This window comes from Siphateles boraxobius, unplaced genomic scaffold, assembly GCF_051911475.1.
Source record: "Siphateles boraxobius isolate OS27281-9 unplaced genomic scaffold, OSU_SipBor_1 100, whole genome shotgun sequence".
NCBI lineage: Eukaryota > Metazoa > Chordata > Actinopteri > Cypriniformes > Leuciscidae > Siphateles > Siphateles boraxobius.
In genome coordinates, this window is record NW_027508701.1 from 932,951 (window position 1) to 953,309 (window position 20,359).

The 20,359-nt window shown below is 43.6% G+C and overlaps 50 non-coding genes across 50 annotated transcripts; all 50 read left to right on the top strand.

Moving 5' to 3' along the window:
• Nucleotides 1-122: 122 nt before the first annotated feature.
• trnag-ccc (transfer RNA glycine (anticodon CCC)) lies at nucleotides 123-193 on the top strand. The gene has a single exon. It is a non-coding gene; the product is annotated as a tRNA-Gly (tRNA).
• A 174-nt stretch (nucleotides 194-367) lies between these two features.
• On the top strand, nucleotides 368-438 carry trnag-ccc (transfer RNA glycine (anticodon CCC)). The gene has a single exon. It is a non-coding gene; the product is annotated as a tRNA-Gly (tRNA).
• A 259-nt stretch (nucleotides 439-697) lies between these two features.
• trnag-gcc (transfer RNA glycine (anticodon GCC)) lies at nucleotides 698-768 on the top strand. Its single transcript has one exon. It is a non-coding gene; the product is annotated as a tRNA-Gly (tRNA).
• A 519-nt stretch (nucleotides 769-1,287) lies between these two features.
• Nucleotides 1,288-1,358, top strand: trnag-ccc (transfer RNA glycine (anticodon CCC)). The gene has a single exon. It is a non-coding gene; the product is annotated as a tRNA-Gly (tRNA).
• A 174-nt stretch (nucleotides 1,359-1,532) lies between these two features.
• trnag-ccc (transfer RNA glycine (anticodon CCC)) lies at nucleotides 1,533-1,603 on the top strand. The gene has a single exon. It is a non-coding gene; the product is annotated as a tRNA-Gly (tRNA).
• Nucleotides 1,604-5,307: 3,704 nt separating this feature from the next.
• trnag-ccc (transfer RNA glycine (anticodon CCC)) lies at nucleotides 5,308-5,378 on the top strand. Its single transcript has one exon. It is a non-coding gene; the product is annotated as a tRNA-Gly (tRNA).
• Nucleotides 5,379-5,552: 174 nt separating this feature from the next.
• On the top strand, nucleotides 5,553-5,623 carry trnag-ccc (transfer RNA glycine (anticodon CCC)). Its single transcript has one exon. It is a non-coding gene; the product is annotated as a tRNA-Gly (tRNA).
• A 259-nt stretch (nucleotides 5,624-5,882) lies between these two features.
• On the top strand, nucleotides 5,883-5,953 carry trnag-gcc (transfer RNA glycine (anticodon GCC)). Its single transcript has one exon. It is a non-coding gene; the product is annotated as a tRNA-Gly (tRNA).
• A 174-nt stretch (nucleotides 5,954-6,127) lies between these two features.
• trnag-ccc (transfer RNA glycine (anticodon CCC)) lies at nucleotides 6,128-6,198 on the top strand. Its single transcript has one exon. It is a non-coding gene; the product is annotated as a tRNA-Gly (tRNA).
• A 259-nt stretch (nucleotides 6,199-6,457) lies between these two features.
• trnag-gcc (transfer RNA glycine (anticodon GCC)) lies at nucleotides 6,458-6,528 on the top strand. Its single transcript has one exon. It is a non-coding gene; the product is annotated as a tRNA-Gly (tRNA).
• A 174-nt stretch (nucleotides 6,529-6,702) lies between these two features.
• trnag-ccc (transfer RNA glycine (anticodon CCC)) lies at nucleotides 6,703-6,773 on the top strand. Its single transcript has one exon. It is a non-coding gene; the product is annotated as a tRNA-Gly (tRNA).
• A 259-nt stretch (nucleotides 6,774-7,032) lies between these two features.
• trnag-gcc (transfer RNA glycine (anticodon GCC)) lies at nucleotides 7,033-7,103 on the top strand. The gene has a single exon. It is a non-coding gene; the product is annotated as a tRNA-Gly (tRNA).
• Nucleotides 7,104-7,277: 174 nt separating this feature from the next.
• Nucleotides 7,278-7,348, top strand: trnag-ccc (transfer RNA glycine (anticodon CCC)). Its single transcript has one exon. It is a non-coding gene; the product is annotated as a tRNA-Gly (tRNA).
• A 259-nt stretch (nucleotides 7,349-7,607) lies between these two features.
• trnag-ccc (transfer RNA glycine (anticodon CCC)) lies at nucleotides 7,608-7,678 on the top strand. Its single transcript has one exon. It is a non-coding gene; the product is annotated as a tRNA-Gly (tRNA).
• A 174-nt stretch (nucleotides 7,679-7,852) lies between these two features.
• Nucleotides 7,853-7,923, top strand: trnag-ccc (transfer RNA glycine (anticodon CCC)). Its single transcript has one exon. It is a non-coding gene; the product is annotated as a tRNA-Gly (tRNA).
• Nucleotides 7,924-8,182: 259 nt separating this feature from the next.
• Nucleotides 8,183-8,253, top strand: trnag-gcc (transfer RNA glycine (anticodon GCC)). The gene has a single exon. It is a non-coding gene; the product is annotated as a tRNA-Gly (tRNA).
• Nucleotides 8,254-8,641: 388 nt separating this feature from the next.
• Nucleotides 8,642-8,712, top strand: trnag-ccc (transfer RNA glycine (anticodon CCC)). The gene has a single exon. It is a non-coding gene; the product is annotated as a tRNA-Gly (tRNA).
• A 174-nt stretch (nucleotides 8,713-8,886) lies between these two features.
• On the top strand, nucleotides 8,887-8,957 carry trnag-ccc (transfer RNA glycine (anticodon CCC)). Its single transcript has one exon. It is a non-coding gene; the product is annotated as a tRNA-Gly (tRNA).
• Nucleotides 8,958-9,476: 519 nt separating this feature from the next.
• Nucleotides 9,477-9,547, top strand: trnag-ccc (transfer RNA glycine (anticodon CCC)). The gene has a single exon. It is a non-coding gene; the product is annotated as a tRNA-Gly (tRNA).
• Nucleotides 9,548-9,720: 173 nt separating this feature from the next.
• Nucleotides 9,721-9,791, top strand: trnag-ccc (transfer RNA glycine (anticodon CCC)). Its single transcript has one exon. It is a non-coding gene; the product is annotated as a tRNA-Gly (tRNA).
• Nucleotides 9,792-10,050: 259 nt separating this feature from the next.
• On the top strand, nucleotides 10,051-10,121 carry trnag-gcc (transfer RNA glycine (anticodon GCC)). Its single transcript has one exon. It is a non-coding gene; the product is annotated as a tRNA-Gly (tRNA).
• A 174-nt stretch (nucleotides 10,122-10,295) lies between these two features.
• On the top strand, nucleotides 10,296-10,366 carry trnag-ccc (transfer RNA glycine (anticodon CCC)). The gene has a single exon. It is a non-coding gene; the product is annotated as a tRNA-Gly (tRNA).
• A 388-nt stretch (nucleotides 10,367-10,754) lies between these two features.
• Nucleotides 10,755-10,825, top strand: trnag-ccc (transfer RNA glycine (anticodon CCC)). The gene has a single exon. It is a non-coding gene; the product is annotated as a tRNA-Gly (tRNA).
• A 174-nt stretch (nucleotides 10,826-10,999) lies between these two features.
• On the top strand, nucleotides 11,000-11,070 carry trnag-ccc (transfer RNA glycine (anticodon CCC)). Its single transcript has one exon. It is a non-coding gene; the product is annotated as a tRNA-Gly (tRNA).
• A 521-nt stretch (nucleotides 11,071-11,591) lies between these two features.
• On the top strand, nucleotides 11,592-11,662 carry trnag-gcc (transfer RNA glycine (anticodon GCC)). The gene has a single exon. It is a non-coding gene; the product is annotated as a tRNA-Gly (tRNA).
• Nucleotides 11,663-11,836: 174 nt separating this feature from the next.
• On the top strand, nucleotides 11,837-11,907 carry trnag-ccc (transfer RNA glycine (anticodon CCC)). The gene has a single exon. It is a non-coding gene; the product is annotated as a tRNA-Gly (tRNA).
• A 174-nt stretch (nucleotides 11,908-12,081) lies between these two features.
• trnag-ccc (transfer RNA glycine (anticodon CCC)) lies at nucleotides 12,082-12,152 on the top strand. Its single transcript has one exon. It is a non-coding gene; the product is annotated as a tRNA-Gly (tRNA).
• A 259-nt stretch (nucleotides 12,153-12,411) lies between these two features.
• Nucleotides 12,412-12,482, top strand: trnag-gcc (transfer RNA glycine (anticodon GCC)). The gene has a single exon. It is a non-coding gene; the product is annotated as a tRNA-Gly (tRNA).
• A 174-nt stretch (nucleotides 12,483-12,656) lies between these two features.
• trnag-ccc (transfer RNA glycine (anticodon CCC)) lies at nucleotides 12,657-12,727 on the top strand. Its single transcript has one exon. It is a non-coding gene; the product is annotated as a tRNA-Gly (tRNA).
• Nucleotides 12,728-13,115: 388 nt separating this feature from the next.
• On the top strand, nucleotides 13,116-13,186 carry trnag-ccc (transfer RNA glycine (anticodon CCC)). The gene has a single exon. It is a non-coding gene; the product is annotated as a tRNA-Gly (tRNA).
• A 174-nt stretch (nucleotides 13,187-13,360) lies between these two features.
• trnag-ccc (transfer RNA glycine (anticodon CCC)) lies at nucleotides 13,361-13,431 on the top strand. Its single transcript has one exon. It is a non-coding gene; the product is annotated as a tRNA-Gly (tRNA).
• A 521-nt stretch (nucleotides 13,432-13,952) lies between these two features.
• trnag-gcc (transfer RNA glycine (anticodon GCC)) lies at nucleotides 13,953-14,023 on the top strand. Its single transcript has one exon. It is a non-coding gene; the product is annotated as a tRNA-Gly (tRNA).
• A 174-nt stretch (nucleotides 14,024-14,197) lies between these two features.
• Nucleotides 14,198-14,268, top strand: trnag-ccc (transfer RNA glycine (anticodon CCC)). Its single transcript has one exon. It is a non-coding gene; the product is annotated as a tRNA-Gly (tRNA).
• A 259-nt stretch (nucleotides 14,269-14,527) lies between these two features.
• Nucleotides 14,528-14,598, top strand: trnag-gcc (transfer RNA glycine (anticodon GCC)). The gene has a single exon. It is a non-coding gene; the product is annotated as a tRNA-Gly (tRNA).
• Nucleotides 14,599-14,772: 174 nt separating this feature from the next.
• Nucleotides 14,773-14,843, top strand: trnag-ccc (transfer RNA glycine (anticodon CCC)). Its single transcript has one exon. It is a non-coding gene; the product is annotated as a tRNA-Gly (tRNA).
• A 259-nt stretch (nucleotides 14,844-15,102) lies between these two features.
• Nucleotides 15,103-15,173, top strand: trnag-ccc (transfer RNA glycine (anticodon CCC)). The gene has a single exon. It is a non-coding gene; the product is annotated as a tRNA-Gly (tRNA).
• A 174-nt stretch (nucleotides 15,174-15,347) lies between these two features.
• On the top strand, nucleotides 15,348-15,418 carry trnag-ccc (transfer RNA glycine (anticodon CCC)). Its single transcript has one exon. It is a non-coding gene; the product is annotated as a tRNA-Gly (tRNA).
• A 259-nt stretch (nucleotides 15,419-15,677) lies between these two features.
• trnag-ccc (transfer RNA glycine (anticodon CCC)) lies at nucleotides 15,678-15,748 on the top strand. The gene has a single exon. It is a non-coding gene; the product is annotated as a tRNA-Gly (tRNA).
• A 388-nt stretch (nucleotides 15,749-16,136) lies between these two features.
• Nucleotides 16,137-16,207, top strand: trnag-ccc (transfer RNA glycine (anticodon CCC)). The gene has a single exon. It is a non-coding gene; the product is annotated as a tRNA-Gly (tRNA).
• A 174-nt stretch (nucleotides 16,208-16,381) lies between these two features.
• trnag-ccc (transfer RNA glycine (anticodon CCC)) lies at nucleotides 16,382-16,452 on the top strand. The gene has a single exon. It is a non-coding gene; the product is annotated as a tRNA-Gly (tRNA).
• A 519-nt stretch (nucleotides 16,453-16,971) lies between these two features.
• Nucleotides 16,972-17,042, top strand: trnag-ccc (transfer RNA glycine (anticodon CCC)). Its single transcript has one exon. It is a non-coding gene; the product is annotated as a tRNA-Gly (tRNA).
• A 174-nt stretch (nucleotides 17,043-17,216) lies between these two features.
• trnag-ccc (transfer RNA glycine (anticodon CCC)) lies at nucleotides 17,217-17,287 on the top strand. Its single transcript has one exon. It is a non-coding gene; the product is annotated as a tRNA-Gly (tRNA).
• Nucleotides 17,288-17,806: 519 nt separating this feature from the next.
• trnag-ccc (transfer RNA glycine (anticodon CCC)) lies at nucleotides 17,807-17,877 on the top strand. Its single transcript has one exon. It is a non-coding gene; the product is annotated as a tRNA-Gly (tRNA).
• Nucleotides 17,878-18,051: 174 nt separating this feature from the next.
• On the top strand, nucleotides 18,052-18,122 carry trnag-ccc (transfer RNA glycine (anticodon CCC)). Its single transcript has one exon. It is a non-coding gene; the product is annotated as a tRNA-Gly (tRNA).
• A 519-nt stretch (nucleotides 18,123-18,641) lies between these two features.
• Nucleotides 18,642-18,712, top strand: trnag-ccc (transfer RNA glycine (anticodon CCC)). The gene has a single exon. It is a non-coding gene; the product is annotated as a tRNA-Gly (tRNA).
• A 174-nt stretch (nucleotides 18,713-18,886) lies between these two features.
• On the top strand, nucleotides 18,887-18,957 carry trnag-ccc (transfer RNA glycine (anticodon CCC)). Its single transcript has one exon. It is a non-coding gene; the product is annotated as a tRNA-Gly (tRNA).
• A 259-nt stretch (nucleotides 18,958-19,216) lies between these two features.
• On the top strand, nucleotides 19,217-19,287 carry trnag-gcc (transfer RNA glycine (anticodon GCC)). Its single transcript has one exon. It is a non-coding gene; the product is annotated as a tRNA-Gly (tRNA).
• Nucleotides 19,288-19,461: 174 nt separating this feature from the next.
• Nucleotides 19,462-19,532, top strand: trnag-ccc (transfer RNA glycine (anticodon CCC)). Its single transcript has one exon. It is a non-coding gene; the product is annotated as a tRNA-Gly (tRNA).
• Nucleotides 19,533-19,706: 174 nt separating this feature from the next.
• Nucleotides 19,707-19,777, top strand: trnag-ccc (transfer RNA glycine (anticodon CCC)). The gene has a single exon. It is a non-coding gene; the product is annotated as a tRNA-Gly (tRNA).
• Nucleotides 19,778-20,036: 259 nt separating this feature from the next.
• Nucleotides 20,037-20,107, top strand: trnag-gcc (transfer RNA glycine (anticodon GCC)). The gene has a single exon. It is a non-coding gene; the product is annotated as a tRNA-Gly (tRNA).
• The last annotated feature ends 252 nt before the right edge of the window (nucleotides 20,108-20,359 follow it).

Sequence of the window (20,359 nt, forward strand, 5' to 3'; positions counted from 1 at the left end):
CCCCTTGTTATGTGCCCCTCGAAAATGTGTTTTTACTCAAGATCAATGTGTTCCTCGTCTCCCATCTATTACCAGGAGGCATACCCTCACTGCCTGTGAGCATAGGTTTCACGTCACCTCGAGCATTGGTGGTTCAGTGGTAGAATTCTCGCTTCCCAAGCGGGAGACCCGGGTCCGATTCCCGGCCAATGCAGAAAATGAATTCTGGTGTGCTAGAGTTCTGTTTCTTTGAAACTTTGTTATGTCACTTCTGCCAATAGACAGTACTGATTGCAATTGTAAACTCAAGGGCAATAACAATCCATTAAAAATCTTACCAGGAGGCATACCCTCACTCCCTGTGAGCATAGGTGTCACGTCACCTAGAGCATTGGTGGTTCAGTGGTAGAATTCTCGCTTCCCACGCGGGAGACCCGGGTCCGATTCCCGGCCAATGCAGAAAATTAATTCTGGTGTGCTAGAGTTCTGTTTCTTTGAAACTTTGTTATGTCACTTCTGCCAATAGACAGTACTGATTGCAATTGTAAACTCAAGGGCAATAACAATCCATTAAAAATCTTGTCAACCTTGTGCAGCCCCTTGTTATGTGCCCCTCGAAAATGTGTTTTTACTCAAGATCAATGTGTTCCTCGTCTCCCATCTATTACCAGGAGGCATACCCTCACTGCCTGTGAGCATAGGTGTCACGTCACCTTGAGCATTGGTGGTTCAGTGGTAGAATTCTCGCCTGCCACGCGGGAGACCCGGGTCCGATTCCCGGCCAATGCAGAAAATTAATTCTGGTGTGCTAGAGTTCTGTTTCTTTGAAACTTTGTTATGTCACTTCTGCCAATAGACAGTACTGATTGCAATTGTAAACTCAAGGGCAATAACAATCCATTAAAAATCTTACCAGGAGGCATACCCTCACTCCCTGTGCTAGAGTTCTGTTTCTTTGAAACTTTGTTATGTCACTTCTGCCAATAGACAGTACTGATTGCAATTGTAAACTCAAGGGCAATAACAATCCATTAAAAATCTTACCAGGAGGCATACCCTCACTCCCTGTGCTAGAGTTCTGTTTCTTTGAAACTTTGTTATGTCACTTCTGCCAATAGACAGTACTGATTGCAATTGTAAACTCAAGGGCAATAACAATCCATTAAAAATCTTGTCAACCTTGTGCAGCCCCTTATTATGTGCCCCTCGAAAATGTGTTTTTACACCAGATCTTTGTTCCTCGTCTCCCATTTCTTACCAGGAAGCATACCCTGACTCCCTTTGAGCATAGGTGTCACATCACCTAGAGCATTGGTGGTTCAGTGGTAGAATTCTCGCTTCCCACGCGGGAGACCCGGGTCCGATTCCCGGCCAATGCAGAAAATGAATTCTGGTGTGCTAGAGTTCTGTTTCTTTGAAACTTTGTTATGTCACTTCTGCCAATAGACAGTACTGATTGCAATTGTAAACTCAAGGGCAATAACAATCCATTAAAAATCTTACCAGGAGGCATACCCTCACTCCCTGTGAGCATAGGTGTCACGTCACCTAGAGCATTGGTGGTTCAGTGGTAGAATTCTCGCTTCCCACGCGGGAGACCCGGGTCCGATTCCCGGCCAATGCAGAAAATTAATTCTGGTGTGCTAGAGTTCTGTTTCTTTGAAACTTTGTTACAGGCCCGGCTCCACGGGGGGGCCACGGTGGGCCTGGCCCACCCAATCAGAAGCTTGGCCCACCCTGGCCCCACACCACATAACAGCCAATCACAAAATTGGTGCGATATTCAATTCAGCTCGAGATACGTTATTTTCTATTTTCTACCCAACCCCCTCCTTTTTTTCCCTCCGAGACAGACTTAGCTCATTCACTTCGCAACCTTTGAGGTAAACGGACGTGCTGAATTATGAAGCAATATAACGACAGTAACAGCCAATGAACTTTATTAGAAGAACTATTACAATTAGTGAACTTGATTACCACACTCTAGTAGCCTAATAAAACATAAAATGCACAGATTTCTTGTTCCGAAAGGACAAAAGAAAACTACTTCAGGTCTCCAGGACACAGCTACCTCCTCATCCATTTGCGGCAATGAGGTCGAAGAAATGGATGAGTCGAGTTCATCAGCAGCTTCTGTTGGTGTCAAAAGCACAAATACACCCACTCAAAGATGCAGCAATTCTGTCCCAAATGATTTAAACAGGGAAAATCCTTACCAGCCGGTTCTGAAATCGTACCCCCGAACTCTTTTTGGAGGGAGAGAGAGATGCTTTTCGGCCGCTTGGTATCAGTCACGGCCGTGGCTTGAATATTCTGTAGATCGCGATGCATGCTTTTGTTTTCCGTGTCGAGTGTTCGGTGTTGCTTTCTCTGAAAATGACACGTTCGTTTCGACAGGTTTTCGAAACTGGAAAGCAGCATTAGAACGTGACCGCGGTCTTCAAAAACATGCGTGCAGTCAAGCTCATTTACAAGCCTCGACCTCATGGACAGAGTTTTGCCGCCGACAAGTGTCGGGGGAAACCGTAGCATGTTTGCTCGGCCCACAACAGATAGAAAAGAATCGCTATTACATAAAAAGCATGGCAGGTGTTGTGAAGTTTTTAGCAGTCAATGAGCTTCCACTACGCGGGGATTGTGAAACATGTGACAGTGAAGAAGATTGCATAGCTGCGGGGCTTTTTGCCAAGTTGTTTAAATACACGTTGGAAAAAGATAAATACCTCGCTGACATTACATCAGGTATCCCACAAAATGCAAAGTACACTTCCAAAACCATCCAGAATGAAGTGATTGAAATTTTGGCATCCATGGTTCTGAAAAAAATAAAACAGAAATTTGACACTGCTGATTTAGCTGCATTCTGTTTAAAAAGTGATGGCACAAGGGATCGGTGCAACACGGAAAATTTGTCCGTTATAATTCGTTTTGTGTGCAATGGTGTGCCAGAGGAACATCTCATTGGCTTGTTAGAACTCCAGCAGCTTGATGCAGATTACATCACTACTGAAATATTACAACACTTGTCTGAAACAGGATACAGTGCTGATAATATAATGAGCCAGTGTTATGATGGAGCATCAGTGATGAGCGGGGTGCGAGGTGGTGTTCAGGCTTTATTACAACAAAGGTTGGGCAGGCATATCCCCTACATCCACTGCTATAATCACCAGCTTCACCTCACTGTCATACATGCGATTCAAAGTGAACCTTGTGCCAAAAGATTCTTTGACTTGTCAGGCTCCCTGCACTCTTTTTTCAGGCATCATTTTGTCTCTCAGAGATACATTGCCTGTATCTCAAGAGACTGTTGGAAATCCGCTGGACAAGTCATTATGAAGTCACAAAATGTGTTGTGGATAATGAGGAAGTAATTCTTAACATTCTTTTTAAGGTTTCCAATGATGACATTGGAAGCCTCTGGGCTTCTCTCTCAGCTGAAGCGACGCCATTTTTTAAAAATTGGCAAATTTCTGATACATCTTCTCGCCATTTTAAAACCAGCAAATGGCATCCTACAATCTCACCATGTTGATTTGTGCAGTGCAGCTGAAGTTGTGCAGGGATGTCTTGGTGCACTGAAAAATCTCAGAGAAAATGAAAGTGAATTTCAGCAGTACTGCGCTGAAATGTCTACTGTTGAGCCCTCACCAAAACGTCAACGGACTGTGAATCCCTCCTATGGTGACTCTGTCATTTTTTCACCTTTAGGGCAAGAAGGGCAGTCAGGTTCTGAATGTGCCACTGCAGCTCTGAGACGACAGATGTTGAACATACTAGATACAGCTGTATCAGAGATAGAAAACAGGTTTTCCACGAAGAATTTGCAGCTGATGCACGCCCTCTCAGGTTTAATGCCAAAATCTAACAAATTTCTTGACATCCAGTTGCTTGAGCCTCTCTGTAGTCTTGCAGGGGTTGCAAAAAATGAACTCCAGAATGAAATTCTTGTTGCCAGACCAATGCTGTCCAAAAAACTTCCATCTGATGCTGAATGTTCTGCTGTTTGCAAACTCTTGCAGGAATACAAAGATGCATTTGCAGGTCTTCATAAATTGTATGTATCTGCTATGGTCATGGGTGTCTCTACTGCTTCATGTGAGAGCTCATTCTCTACTCTGGCAAGAATTTTGACACCATTCCGCCGAACAATGCTTCATGAGAGGAAAAAAAAACCTTGTGCTTTTAGCTCATGAAAAAGCAATAACACATGAGCTGGACATGGATGAGTTTGTAACAGAATTCTCTAAAATGAGTAGAAAGCTAATGCTGTAAATATTATAGTTATATGAGTAGACCTTTTTCAAGACCTGCCCTGTTTTCCTCAAATCTAAAGTTACTAAACTAATACAAGATCTGTTGTGTGGTTAAAAAAAAAAAAAAAAAAGATTCTAAATATAGGCCTACATAAGATTGTAAAAATAAAAATGTAAATAATAACAATGGCCAAAAATCTGTAATGTTATACTATATTAACAGACGTGAGGATAATTCTTAAGAAAAACTGAATTTCAGATCAAATTTCTATTTTTAGTTTGTCACAAGTTTGTTTTAGTTGATGTAAATAGTTATTTTAAAATACCTGCCCTTTTTTTTTAATCAAATCTAGTTATTTAATTGATACAAGATCTATTAAGGGGTCAAAACAATATTACAAATGCAAAAAAAAAAGAATGTAAAAATAAACATGTTAAATAGCCTATGTTTATATATATATAAAGTTACTAAATAGTTCCAAAAAAAATATTACAAATGAAGAACATGTTAACATTTTTAGTTAGTAATAACAAGTTTGTTTTAGTTGATGTAAATAGTTATTTTAAAATACCTGCCCTTTTTTTTTAATCAAATCTATAGTTACTTAATTGATACAAGATCTATTAAGGGGTCAAAAAAATATTACAACTGCAAGAAGAGAGACTGTAAAAATAAACATGTTAAATATGTTTATATATATATATATAAAGTTACTAAATAGTTCCAAAATATGTTAAATAGTCGTCCCGTATACCCCCTCTCCCTCCCCCTCCCCCTCCTCCTCCTCCTTCTGACCGGCCCACCTGGAATATCACTTGGCCCACCTTTCATCTCATATCTGGAGCCGGGCCTGCTTTGTTATGTCACTTCTGCCAATAGACAGTACTGATTGCAATTGTAAACTCAAGGGCAATAACAATCCATTAAAAATCTTGTCAACCTTGTGCAGCCCCTTGTTATGTGCCCCTCGAAAATGTGTTTTTACTCAAGATCAATGTGTTCCTCGTCTCCCATCTATTACCAGGAGGCATACCCTCACTGCCTGTGAGCATAGGTGTCACGTCACCTCGAGCATTGGTGGTTCAGTGGTAGAATTCTCGCTTCCCAAGCGGGAGACCCGGGTCCGATTCCCGGCCAATGCAGAAAATGAATTCTGGTGTGCTAGAGTTCTGTTTCTTTGAAACTTTGTTATGTCACTTCTGCCAATAGACAGTACTGATTGCAATTGTAAACTCAAGGGCAATAACAATCCATTAAAAATCTTACCAGGAGGCATACCCTCACTCCCTGTGAGCATAGGTGTCACGTCACCTAGAGCATTGGTGGTTCAGTGGTAGAATTCTCGCTTCCCACGCGGGAGACCCGGGTCCGATTCCCGGCCAATGCAGAAAATTAATTCTGGTGTGCTAGAGTTCTGTTTCTTTGAAACTTTGTTATGTCACTTCTGCCAATAGACAGTACTGATTGCAATTGTAAACTCAAGGGCAATAACAATCCATTAAAAATCTTGTCAACCTTGTGCAGCCCCTTGTTATGTGCCCCTCGAAAATGTGTTTTTACTCAAGATCAATGTGTTCCTCGTCTCCCATCTATTACCAGGAGGCATACCCTCACTGCCTGTGAGCATAGGTGTCACGTCACCTTGAGCATTGGTGGTTCAGTGGTAGAATTCTCGCCTGCCACGCGGGAGACCCGGGTCCGATTCCCGGCCAATGCAGAAAATTAATTCTGGTGTGCTAGAGTTCTGTTTCTTTGAAACTTTGTTATGTCACTTCTGCCAATAGACAGTACTGATTGCAATTGTAAACTCAAGGGCAATAACAATCCATTAAAAATCTTACCAGGAGGCATACCCTCACTCCCTGTGAGCATAGGTGTCACGTCACCTAGAGCATTGGTGGTTCAGTGGTAGAATTCTCGCTTCCCACGCGGGAGACCCGGGTCCGATTCCCGGCCAATGCAGAAAATTAATTCTGGTGTGCTAGAGTTCTGTTTCTTTGAAACTTTGTTATGTCACTTCTGCCAATAGACAGTACTGATTGCAATTGTAAACTCAAGGGCAATAACAATCCATTAAAAATCTTGTCAACCTTGTGCAGCCCCTTGTTATGTGCCCCTCGAAAATGTGTTTTTACTCAAGATCAATGTGTTCCTCGTCTCCCATCTATTACCAGGAGGCATACCCTCACTGCCTGTGAGCATAGGTGTCACGTCACCTTGAGCATTGGTGGTTCAGTGGTAGAATTCTCGCCTGCCACGCGGGAGACCCGGGTCCGATTCCCGGCCAATGCAGAAAATTAATTCTGGTGTGCTAGAGTTCTGTTTCTTTGAAACTTTGTTATGTCACTTCTGCCAATAGACAGTACTGATTGCAATTGTAAACTCAAGGGCAATAACAATCCATTAAAAATCTTACCAGGAGGCATACCCTCACTCCCTGTGAGCATAGGTGTCACGTCACCTAGAGCATTGGTGGTTCAGTGGTAGAATTCTCGCTTCCCACGCGGGAGACCCGGGTCCGATTCCCGGCCAATGCAGAAAATTAATTCTGGTGTGCTAGAGTTCTGTTTCTTTGAAACTTTGTTATGTCACTTCTGCCAATAGACAGTACTGATTGCAATTGTAAACTCAAGGGCAATAACAATCCATTAAAAATCTTGTCAACCTTGTGCAGCCCCTTGTTATGTGCCCCTCGAAAATGTGTTTTTACTCAAGATCAATGTGTTCCTCGTCTCCCATCTATTACCAGGAGGCATACCCTCACTGCCTGTGAGCATAGGTGTCACGTCACCTTGAGCATTGGTGGTTCAGTGGTAGAATTCTCGCCTGCCACGCGGGAGACCCGGGTCCGATTCCCGGCCAATGCAGAAAATTAATTCTGGTGTGCTAGAGTTCTGTTTCTTTGAAACTTTGTTATGTCACTTCTGCCAATAGACAGTACTGATTGCAATTGTAAACTCAAGGGCAATAACAATCCATTAAAAATCTTACCAGGAGGCATACCCTCACTCCCTGTGAGCATAGGTGTCACGTCACCTAGAGCATTGGTGGTTCAGTGGTAGAATTCTCGCTTCCCACGCGGGAGACCCGGGTCCGATTCCCGGCCAATGCAGAAAATTAATTCTGGTGTGCTAGAGTTCTGTTTCTTTGAAACTTTGTTATGTCACTTCTGCCAATAGACAGTACTGATTGCAATTGTAAACTCAAGGGCAATAACAATCCATTAAAAATCTTGTCAACCTTGTGCAGCCCCTTGTTATGTGCCCCTCGAAAATGTGTTTTTACTCAAGATCAATGTGTTCCTCGTCTCCCATCTATTACCAGGAGGCATACCCTCACTGCCTGTGAGCATAGGTTTCACGTCACCTCGAGCATTGGTGGTTCAGTGGTAGAATTCTCGCTTCCCAAGCGGGAGACCCGGGTCCGATTCCCGGCCAATGCAGAAAATGAATTCTGGTGTGCTAGAGTTCTGTTTCTTTGAAACTTTGTTATGTCACTTCTGCCAATAGACAGTACTGATTGCAATTGTAAACTCAAGGGCAATAACAATCCATTAAAAATCTTACCAGGAGGCATACCCTCACTCCCTGTGAGCATAGGTGTCACGTCACCTAGAGCATTGGTGGTTCAGTGGTAGAATTCTCGCTTCCCACGCGGGAGACCCGGGTCCGATTCCCGGCCAATGCAGAAAATTAATTCTGGTGTGCTAGAGTTCTGTTTCTTTGAAACTTTGTTATGTCACTTCTGCCAATAGACAGTACTGATTGCAATTGTAAACTCAAGGGCAATAACAATCCATTAAAAATCTTGTCAACCTTGTGCAGCCCCTTGTTATGTGCCCCTCGAAAATGTGTTTTTACTCAAGATCAATGTGTTCCTCGTCTCCCATCTATTACCAGGAGGCATACCCTCACTGCCTGTGAGCATAGGTGTCACGTCACCTTGAGCATTGGTGGTTCAGTGGTAGAATTCTCGCCTGCCACGCGGGAGACCCGGGTCCGATTCCCGGCCAATGCAGAAAATTAATTCTGGTGTGCTAGAGTTCTGTTTCTTTGAAACTTTGTTATGTCACTTCTGCCAATAGACAGTACTGATTGCAATTGTAAACTCAAGGGCAATAACAATCCATTAAAAATCTTACCAGGAGGCATACCCTCACTCCCTGTGCTAGAGTTCTGTTTCTTTGAAACTTTGTTATGTCACTTCTGCCAATAGACAGTACTGATTGCAATTGTAAACTCAAGGGCAATAACAATCCATTAAAAATCTTGTCAACCTTGTGCAGCCCCTTATTATGTGCCCCTCGAAAATGTGTTTTTACACCAGATCTTTGTTCCTCGTCTCCCATTTCTTACCAGGAAGCATACCCTGACTCCCTTTGAGCATAGGTGTCACATCACCTAGAGCATTGGTGGTTCAGTGGTAGAATTCTCGCTTCCCACGCGGGAGACCCGGGTCCGATTCCCGGCCAATGCAGAAAATTAATTCTGGTGTGCTAGAGTTCTGTTTCTTTGAAACTTTGTTATGTCACTTCTGCCAATAGACAGTACTGATTGCAATTGTAAACTCAAGGGCAATAACAATCCATTAAAAATCTTACCAGGAGGCATACCCTCACTCCCTGTGAGCATAGGTGTCACGTCACCTAGAGCATTGGTGGTTCAGTGGTAGAATTCTCGCTTCCCACGCGGGAGACCCGGGTCCGATTCCCGGCCAATGCAGAAAATTAATTCTGGTGTGCTAGAGTTCTGTTTCTTTGAAACTTTGTTATGTCACTTCTGCCAATAGACAGTACTGATTGCAATTGTAAACTCAAGGGCAATAACAATCCATTAAAAATCTTACCAGGAGGCATACCCTCACTCCCTGTGCTAGAGTTCTGTTTCTTTGAAACTTTGTTATGTCACTTCTGCCAATAGACAGTACTGATTGCAATTGTAAACTCAAGGGCAATAACAATCCATTAAAAATCTTACCAGGAGGCATACCCTCACTCCCTGTGCTAGAGTTCTGTTTCTTTGAAACTTTGTTATGTCACTTCTGCCAATAGACAGTACTGATTGCAATTGTAAACTCAAGGGCAATAACAATCCATTAAAAATCTTGTCAACCTTGTGCAGCCCCTTATTATGTGCCCCTCGAAAATGTGTTTTTACACCAGATCTTTGTTCCTCGTCTCCCATTTCTTACCAGGAAGCATACCCTGACTCCCTTTGAGCATAGGTGTCACATCACCTAGAGCATTGGTGGTTCAGTGGTAGAATTCTCGCTTCCCACGCGGGAGACCCGGGTCCGATTCCCGGCCAATGCAGAAAATTAATTCTGGTGTGCTAGAGTTCTGTTTCTTTGAAACTTTGTTATGTCACTTCTGCCAATAGACAGTACTGATTGCAATTGTAAACTCAAGGGCAATAACAATCCATTAAAATCTTACCAGGAGGCATACCCTCACTCCCTGTGAGCATAGGTGTCACGTCACCTAGAGCATTGGTGGTTCAGTGGTAGAATTCTCGCTTCCCACGCGGGAGACCCGGGTCCGATTCCCGGCCAATGCAGAAAATTAATTCTGGTGTGCTAGAGTTCTGTTTCTTTGAAACTTTGTTATGTCACTTCTGCCAATAGACAGTACTGATTGCAATTGTAAACTCAAGGGCAATAACAATCCATTAAAAATCTTGTCAACCTTGTGCAGCCCCTTGTTATGTGCCCCTCGAAAATGTGTTTTTACTCAAGATCAATGTGTTCCTCGTCTCCCATCTATTACCAGGAGGCATACCCTCTCTGCCTGTGAGCATAGGTGTCACGTCACCTTGAGCATTGGTGGTTCAGTGGTAGAATTCTTGCCTGCCACGCGGGAGACCCGGGTCCGATTCCCGGCCAATGCAGAAAATTAATTCTGGTGTGCTAGAGTTCTGTTTCTTTGAAACTTTGTTATGTCACTTCTGCCAATAGACAGTACTGATTGCAATTGTAAACTCAAGGGCAATAACAATCCATTAAAAATCTTACCAGGAGGCATACCCTCACTCCCTGTGAGCATAGGTGTCACGTCACCTAGAGCATTGGTGGTTCAGTGGTAGAATTCTCGCTTCCCACGCGGGAGACCCGGGTCCGATTCCCGGCCAATGCAGAAAATTAATTCTGGTGTGCTAGAGTTCTGTTTCTTTGAAACTTTGTTATGTCACTTCTGCCAATAGACAGTACTGATTGCAATTGTAAACTCAAGGGCAATAACAATCCATTAAAAATCTTACCAGGAGGCATACCCTCACTCCCTGTGCTAGAGTTCTGTTTCTTTGAAACTTTGTTATGTCACTTCTGCCAATAGACAGTACTGATTGCAATTGTAAACTCAAGGGCAATAACAATCCATTAAAAATCTTGTCAACCTTGTGCAGCCCCTTATTATGTGCCCCTCGAAAATGTGTTTTTACACCAGATCTTTGTTCCTCGTCTCCCATTTCTTACCAGGAAGCATACCCTGACTCCCTTTGAGCATAGGTGTCACATCACCTAGAGCATTGGTGGTTCAGTGGTAGAATTCTCGCTTCCCACGCGGGAGACCCGGGTCCGATTCCCGGCCAATGCAGAAAATTAATTCTGGTGTGCTAGAGTTCTGTTTCTTTGAAACTTTGTTATGTCACTTCTGCCAATAGACAGTACTGATTGCAATTGTAAACTCAAGGGCAATAACAATCCATTAAAAATCTTACCAGGAGGCATACCCTCACTCCCTGTGAGCATAGGTGTCACGTCACCTAGAGCATTGGTGGTTCAGTGGTAGAATTCTCGCTTCCCACGCGGGAGACCCGGGTCCGATTCCCGGCCAATGCAGAAAATTAATTCTGGTGTGCTAGAGTTCTGTTTCTTTGAAACTTTGTTATGTCACTTCTGCCAATAGACAGTACTGATTGCAATTGTAAACTCAAGGGCAATAACAATCCATTAAAAATCTTACCAGGAGGCATACCCTCACTCCCTGTGCTAGAGTTCTGTTTCTTTGAAACTTTGTTATGTCACTTCTGCCAATAGACAGTACTGATTGCAATTGTAAACTCAAGGGCAATAACAATCCATTAAAAATCTTACCAGGAGGCATACCCTCACTCCCTGTGCTAGAGTTCTGTTTCTTTGAAACTTTGTTATGTCACTTCTGCCAATAGACAGTACTGATTGCAATTGTAAACTCAAGGGCAATAACAATCCATTAAAAATCTTGTCAACCTTGTGCAGCCCCTTGTTATGTGCCCCTCGAAAATGTGTTTTTACTCAAGATCAATGTGTTCCTCGTCTCCCATCTATTACCAGGAGGCATACCCTCACTGCCTGTGAGCATAGGTGTCACGTCACCTTGAGCATTGGTGGTTCAGTGGTAGAATTCTCGCCTGCCACGCGGGAGACCCGGGTCCGATTCCCGGCCAATGCAGAAAATTAATTCTGGTGTGCTAGAGTTCTGTTTCTTTGAAACTTTGTTATGTCACTTCTGCCAATAGACAGTACTGATTGCAATTGTAAACTCAAGGGCAATAACAATCCATTAAAAATCTTACCAGGAGGCATACCCTCACTCCCTGTGAGCATAGGTGTCACGTCACCTAGAGCATTGGTGGTTCAGTGGTAGAATTCTCGCTTCCCACGCGGGAGACCCGGGTCCGATTCCCGGCCAATGCAGAAAATTAATTCTGGTGTGCTAGAGTTCTGTTTCTTTGAAACTTTGTTATGTCACTTCTGCCAATAGACAGTACTGATTGCAATTGTAAACTCAAGGGCAATAACAATCCATTAAAAATCTTACCAGGAGGCATACCCTCACTCCCTGTGAGCATAGGTGTCACGTCACCTAGAGCATTGGTGGTTCAGTGGTAGAATTCTCGCTTCCCACGCGGGAGACCCGGGTCCGATTCCCGGCCAATGCAGAAAATTAATTCTGGTGTGCTAGAGTTCTGTTTCTTTGAAACTTTGTTATGTCACTTCTGCCAATAGACAGTACTGATTGCAATTGTAAACTCAAGGGCAATAACAATCCATTAAAAATCTTGTCAACCTTGTGCAGCCCCTTGTTATGTGCCCCTCGAAAATGTGTTTTTACTCAAGATCAATGTGTTCCTCGTCTCCCATCTATTACCAGGAGGCATACCCTCTCTGCCTGTGAGCATAGGTGTCACGTCACCTTGAGCATTGGTGGTTCAGTGGTAGAATTCTTGCCTGCCACGCGGGAGACCCGGGTCCGATTCCCGGCCAATGCAGAAAATTAATTCTGGTGTGCTAGAGTTCTGTTTCTTTGAAACTTTGTTATGTCACTTCTGCCAATAGACAGTACTGATTGCAATTGTAAACTCAAGGGCAATAACAATCCATTAAAAATCTTACCAGGAGGCATACCCTCACTCCCTGTGAGCATAGGTGTCACGTCACCTAGAGCATTGGTGGTTCAGTGGTAGAATTCTCGCTTCCCACGCGGGAGACCCGGGTCCGATTCCCGGCCAATGCAGAAAATTAATTCTGGTGTGCTAGAGTTCTGTTTCTTTGAAACTTTGTTATGTCACTTCTGCCAATAGACAGTACTGATTGCAATTGTAAACTCAAGGGCAATAACAATCCATTAAAAATCTTACCAGGAGGCATACCCTCACTCCCTGTGCTAGAGTTCTGTTTCTTTGAAACTTTGTTATGTCACTTCTGCCAATAGACAGTACTGATTGCAATTGTAAACTCAAGGGCAATAACAATCCATTAAAAATCTTGTCAACCTTGTGCAGCCCCTTATTATGTGCCCCTCGAAAATGTGTTTTTACACCAGATCTTTGTTCCTCGTCTCCCATTTCTTACCAGGAAGCATACCCTGACTCCCTTTGAGCATAGGTGTCACATCACCTAGAGCATTGGTGGTTCAGTGGTAGAATTCTCGCTTCCCACGCGGGAGACCCGGGTCCGATTCCCGGCCAATGCAGAAAATTAATTCTGGTGTGCTAGAGTTCTGTTTCTTTGAAACTTTGTTATGTCACTTCTGCCAATAGACAGTACTGATTGCAATTGTAAACTCAAGGGCAATAACAATCCATTAAAAATCTTACCAGGAGGCATACCCTCACTCCCTGTGAGCATAGGTGTCACGTCACCTAGAGCATTGGTGGTTCAGTGGTAGAATTCTCGCTTCCCACGCGGGAGACCCGGGTCCGATTCCCGGCCAATGCAGAAAATTAATTCTGGTGTGCTAGAGTTCTGTTTCTTTGAAACTTTGTTATGTCACTTCTGCCAATAGACAGTACTGATTGCAATTGTAAACTCAAGGGCAATAACAATCCATTAAAAATCTTACCAGGAGGCATACCCTCACTCCCTGTGCTAGAGTTCTGTTTCTTTGAAACTTTGTTATGTCACTTCTGCCAATAGACAGTACTGATTGCAATTGTAAACTCAAGGGCAATAACAATCCATTAAAAATCTTACCAGGAGGCATACCCTCACTCCCTGTGCTAGAGTTCTGTTTCTTTGAAACTTTGTTATGTCACTTCTGCCAATAGACAGTACTGATTGCAATTGTAAACTCAAGGGCAATAACAATCCATTAAAAATCTTGTCAACCTTGTGCAGCCCCTTGTTATGTGCCCCTCGAAAATGTGTTTTTACTCAAGATCAATGTGTTCCTCGTCTCCCATCTATTACCAGGAGGCATACCCTCACTGCCTGTGAGCATAGGTGTCACGTCACCTTGAGCATTGGTGGTTCAGTGGTAGAATTCTCGCCTGCCACGCGGGAGACCCGGGTCCGATTCCCGGCCAATGCAGAAAATTAATTCTGGTGTGCTAGAGTTCTGTTTCTTTGAAACTTTGTTATGTCACTTCTGCCAATAGACAGTACTGATTGCAATTGTAAACTCAAGGGCAATAACAATCCATTAAAAATCTTACCAGGAGGCATACCCTCACTCCCTGTGAGCATAGGTGTCACGTCACCTAGAGCATTGGTGGTTCAGTGGTAGAATTCTCGCTTCCCACGCGGGAGACCCGGGTCCGATTCCCGGCCAATGCAGAAAATTAATTCTGGTGTGCTAGAGTTCTGTTTCTTTGAAACTTTGTTATGTCACTTCTGCCAATAGACAGTACTGATTGCAATTGTAAACTCAAGGGCAATAACAATCCATTAAAAATCTTGTCAACCTTGTGCAGCCCCTTGTTATGTGCCCCTCGAAAATGTGTTTTTACTCAAGATCAATGTGTTCCTCGTCTCCCATCTATTACCAGGAGGCATACCCTCACTGCCTGTGAGCATAGGTGTCACGTCACCTTGAGCATTGGTGGTTCAGTGGTAGAATTCTCGCCTGCCACGCGGGAGACCCGGGTCCGATTCCCGGCCAATGCAGAAAATTAATTCTGGTGTGCTAGAGTTCTGTTTCTTTGAAACTTTGTTATGTCACTTCTGCCAATAGACAGTACTGATTGCAATTGTAAACTCAAGGGCAATAACAATCCATTAAAAATCTTACCAGGAGGCATACCCTCACTCCCTGTGAGCATAGGTGTCACGTCACCTAGAGCATTGGTGGTTCAGTGGTAGAATTCTCGCTTCCCACGCGGGAGACCCGGGTCCGATTCCCGGCCAATGCAGAAAATTAATTCTGGTGTGCTAGAGTTCTGTTTCTTTGAAACTTTGTTATGTCACTTCTGCCAATAGACAGTACTGATTGCAATTGTAAACTCAAGGGCAATAACAATCCATTAAAAATCTTGTCAACCTTGTGCAGCCCCTTGTTATGTGCCCCTCGAAAATGTGTTTTTACTCAAGATCAATGTGTTCCTCGTCTCCCATCTATTACCAGGAGGCATACCCTCACTGCCTGTGAGCATAGGTTTCACGTCACCTCGAGCATTGGTGGTTCAGTGGTAGAATTCTCGCTTCCCAAGCGGGAGACCCGGGTCCGATTCCCGGCCAATGCAGAAAATGAATTCTGGTGTGCTAGAGTTCTGTTTCTTTGAAACTTTGTTATGTCACTTCTGCCAATAGACAGTACTGATTGCAATTGTAAACTCAAGGGCAATAACAATCCATTAAAAATCTTACCAGGAGGCATACCCTCACTCCCTGTGAGCATAGGTGTCACGTCACCTAGAGCATTGGTGGTTCAGTGGTAGAATTCTCGCTTCCCACGCGGGAGACCCGGGTCCGATTCCCGGCCAATGCAGAAAATTAATTCTGGTGTGCTAGAGTTCTGTTTCTTTGAAACTTTGTTATGTCACTTCTGCCAATAGACAGTACTGATTGCAATTGTAAACTCAAGGGCAATAACAATCCATTAAAAATCTTGTCAACCTTGTGCAGCCCCTTGTTATGTGCCCCTCGAAAATGTGTTTTTACTCAAGATCAATGTGTTCCTCGTCTCCCATCTATTACCAGGAGGCATACCCTCACTGCCTGTGAGCATAGGTGTCACGTCACCTTGAGCATTGGTGGTTCAGTGGTAGAATTCTCGCTTCCCACGCGGGAGACCCGGGTCCGATTCCCGGCCAATGCAGAAAATTAATTCTGGTGTGCTAGAGTTCTGTTTCTTTGAAACTTTGTTATGTCACTTCTGCCAATAGACAGTACTGATTGCAATTGTAAACTCAAGGGCAATAACAATCCATTAAAAATCTTACCAGGAGGCATACCCTCACTCCCTGTGCTAGAGTTCTGTTTCTTTGAAACTTTGTTATGTCACTTCTGCCAATAGACAGTACTGATTGCAATTGTAAACTCAAGGGCAATAACAATCCATTAAAAATCTTGTCAACCTTGTGCAGCCCCTTATTATGTGCCCCTCGAAAATGTGTTTTTACACCAGATCTTTGTTCCTCGTCTCCCATTTCTTACCAGGAAGCATACCCTGACTCCCTTTGAGCATAGGTGTCACATCACCTAGAGCATTGGTGGTTCAGTGGTAGAATTCTCGCTTCCCACGCGGGAGACCCGGGTCCGATTCCCGGCCAATGCAGAAAATTAATTCTGGTGTGCTAGAGTTCTGTTTCTTTGAAACTTTGTTATGTCACTTCTGCCAATAGACAGTACTGATTGCAATTGTAAACTCAAGGGCAATAACAATCCATTAAAAATCTTACCAGGAGGCATACCCTCACTCCCTGTGAGCATAGGTGTCACGTCACCTAGAGCATTGGTGGTTCAGTGGTAGAATTCTCGCTTCCCACGCGGGAGACCCGGGTCCGATTCCCGGCCAATGCAGAAAATTAATTCTGGTGTGCTAGAGTTCTGTTTCTTTGAAACTTTGTTATGTCACTTCTGCCAATAGACAGTACTGATTGCAATTGTAAACTCAAGGGCAATAACAATCCATTAAAAATCTTACCAGGAGGCATACCCTCACTCCCTGTGCTAGAGTTCTGTTTCTTTGAAACTTTGTTATGTCACTTCTGCCAATAGACAGTACTGATTGCAATTGTAAACTCAAGGGCAATAACAATCCATTAAAAATCTTACCAGGAGGCATACCCTCACTCCCTGTGCTAGAGTTCTGTTTCTTTGAAACTTTGTTATGTCACTTCTGCCAATAGACAGTACTGATTGCAATTGTAAACTCAAGGGCAATAACAATCCATTAAAAATCTTGTCAACCTTGTGCAGCCCCTTATTATGTGCCCCTCGAAAATGTGTTTTTACACCAGATCTTTGTTCCTCGTCTCCCATTTCTTACCAGGAAGCATACCCTGACTCCCTTTGAGCATAGGTGTCACATCACCTAGAGCATTGGTGGTTCAGTGGTAGAATTCTCGCTTCCCACGCGGGAGACCCGGGTCCGATTCCCGGCCAATGCAGAAAATTAATTCTGGTGTGCTAGAGTTCTGTTTCTTTGAAACTTTGTTATGTCACTTCTGCCAATAGACAGTACTGATTGCAATTGTAAACTCAAGGGCAATAACAATCCATTAAAAATCTTACCAGGAGGCATACCCTCACTCCCTGTGAGCATAGGTGTCACGTCACCTAGAGCATTGGTGGTTCAGTGGTAGAATTCTCGCTTCCCACGCGGGAGACCCGGGTCCGATTCCCGGCCAATGCAGAAAATTAATTCTGGTGTGCTAGAGTTCTGTTTCTTTGAAACTTTGTTATGTCACTTCTGCCAATAGACAGTACTGATTGCAATTGTAAACTCAAGGGCAATAACAATCCATTAAAAATCTTACCAGGAGGCATACCCTCACTCCCTGTGCTAGAGTTCTGTTTCTTTGAAACTTTGTTATGTCACTTCTGCCAATAGACAGTACTGATTGCAATTGTAAACTCAAGGGCAATAACAATCCATTAAAAATCTTACCAGGAGGCATACCCTCACTCCCTGTGCTAGAGTTCTGTTTCTTTGAAACTTTGTTATGTCACTTCTGCCAATAGACAGTACTGATTGCAATTGTAAACTCAAGGGCAATAACAATCCATTAAAAATCTTGTCAACCTTGTGCAGCCCCTTATTATGTGCCCCTCGAAAATGTGTTTTTACACCAGATCTTTGTTCCTCGTCTCCCATTTCTTACCAGGAAGCATACCCTGACTCCCTTTGAGCATAGGTGTCACATCACCTAGAGCATTGGTGGTTCAGTGGTAGAATTCTCGCTTCCCACGCGGGAGACCCGGGTCCGATTCCCGGCCAATGCAGAAAATTAATTCTGGTGTGCTAGAGTTCTGTTTCTTTGAAACTTTGTTATGTCACTTCTGCCAATAGACAGTACTGATTGCAATTGTAAACTCAAGGGCAATAACAATCCATTAAAAATCTTACCAGGAGGCATACCCTCACTCCCTGTGAGCATAGGTGTCACGTCACCTAGAGCATTGGTGGTTCAGTGGTAGAATTCTCGCTTCCCACGCGGGAGACCCGGGTCCGATTCCCGGCCAATGCAGAAAATTAATTCTGGTGTGCTAGAGTTCTGTTTCTTTGAAACTTTGTTATGTCACTTCTGCCAATAGACAGTACTGATTGCAATTGTAAACTCAAGGGCAATAACAATCCATTAAAAATCTTACCAGGAGGCATACCCTCACTCCCTGTGCTAGAGTTCTGTTTCTTTGAAACTTTGTTATGTCACTTCTGCCAATAGACAGTACTGATTGCAATTGTAAACTCAAGGGCAATAACAATCCATTAAAAATCTTACCAGGAGGCATACCCTCACTCCCTGTGCTAGAGTTCTGTTTCTTTGAAACTTTGTTATGTCACTTCTGCCAATAGACAGTACTGATTGCAATTGTAAACTCAAGGGCAATAACAATCCATTAAAAATCTTGTCAACCTTGTGCAGCCCCTTATTATGTGCCCCTCGAAAATGTGTTTTTACACCAGATCTTTGTTCCTCGTCTCCCATTTCTTACCAGGAAGCATACCCTGACTCCCTTTGAGCATAGGTGTCACATCACCTAGAGCATTGGTGGTTCAGTGGTAGAATTCTCGCTTCCCACGCGGGAGACCCGGGTCCGATTCCCGGCCAATGCAGAAAATTAATTCTGGTGTGCTAGAGTTCTGTTTCTTTGAAACTTTGTTATGTCACTTCTGCCAATAGACAGTACTGATTGCAATTGTAAACTCAAGGGCAATAACAATCCATTAAAAATCTTACCAGGAGGCATACCCTCACTCCCTGTGAGCATAGGTGTCACGTCACCTAGAGCATTGGTGGTTCAGTGGTAGAATTCTCGCTTCCCACGCGGGAGACCCGGGTCCGATTCCCGGCCAATGCAGAAAATTAATTCTGGTGTGCTAGAGTTCTGTTTCTTTGAAACTTTGTTATGTCACTTCTGCCAATAGACAGTACTGATTGCAATTGTAAACTCAAGGGCAATAACAATCCATTAAAAATCTTGTCAACCTTGTGCAGCCCCTTGTTATGTGCCCCTCGAAAATGTGTTTTTACTCAAGATCAATGTGTTCCTCGTCTCCCATCTATTACCAGGAGGCATACCCTCTCTGCCTGTGAGCATAGGTGTCACGTCACCTTGAGCATTGGTGGTTCAGTGGTAGAATTCTTGCCTGCCACGCGGGAGACCCGGGTCCGATTCCCGGCCAATGCAGAAAATTAATTCTGGTGTGCTAGAGTTCTGTTTCTTTGAAACTTTGTTATGTCACTTCTGCCAATAGACAGTACTGATTGCAATTGTAAACTCAAGGGCAATAACAATCCATTAAAAATCTTACCAGGAGGCATACCCTCACTCCCTGTGAGCATAGGTGTCACGTCACCTAGAGCATTGGTGGTTCAGTGGTAGAATTCTCGCTTCCCACGCGGGAGACCCGGGTCCGATTCCCGGCCAATGCAGAAAATTAATTCTGGTGTGCTAGAGTTCTGTTTCTTTGAAACTTTGTTATGTCACTTCTGCCAATAGACAGTACTGATTGCAATTGTAAACTCAAGGGCAATAACAATCCATTAAAAATCTTACCAGGAGGCATACCCTCACTCCCTGTGAGCATAGGTGTCACGTCACCTAGAGCATTGGTGGTTCAGTGGTAGAATTCTCGCTTCCCACGCGGGAGACCCGGGTCCGATTCCCGGCCAATGCAGAAAATTAATTCTGGTGTGCTAGAGTTCTGTTTCTTTGAAACTTTGTTATGTCACTTCTGCCAATAGACAGTACTGATTGCAATTGTAAACTCAAGGGCAATAACAATCCATTAAAAATCTTGTCAACCTTGTGCAGCCCCTTGTTATGTGCCCCTCGAAAATGTGTTTTTACTCAAGATCAATGTGTTCCTCGTCTCCCATCTATTACCAGGAGGCATACCCTCACTGCCTGTGAGCATAGGTGTCACGTCACCTTGAGCATTGGTGGTTCAGTGGTAGAATTCTCGCCTGCCACGCGGGAGACCCGGGTCCGATTCCCGGCCAATGCAGAAAATTAATTCTGGTGTGCTAGAGTTCTGTTTCTTTGAAACTTTGTTATGTCACTTCTGCCAATAGACAGTACTGATTGCAATTGTAAACTCAAGGGCAATAACAATCCATTAAAAATCTTACCAGGAGGCATACCCTCACTCCCTGTGCTAGAGTTCTGTTTCTTTGAAACTTTGTTATGTCACTTCTGCCAATAGACAGTACTGATTGCAATTGTAAACTCAAGGGCAATAACAATCCATTAAAAATCT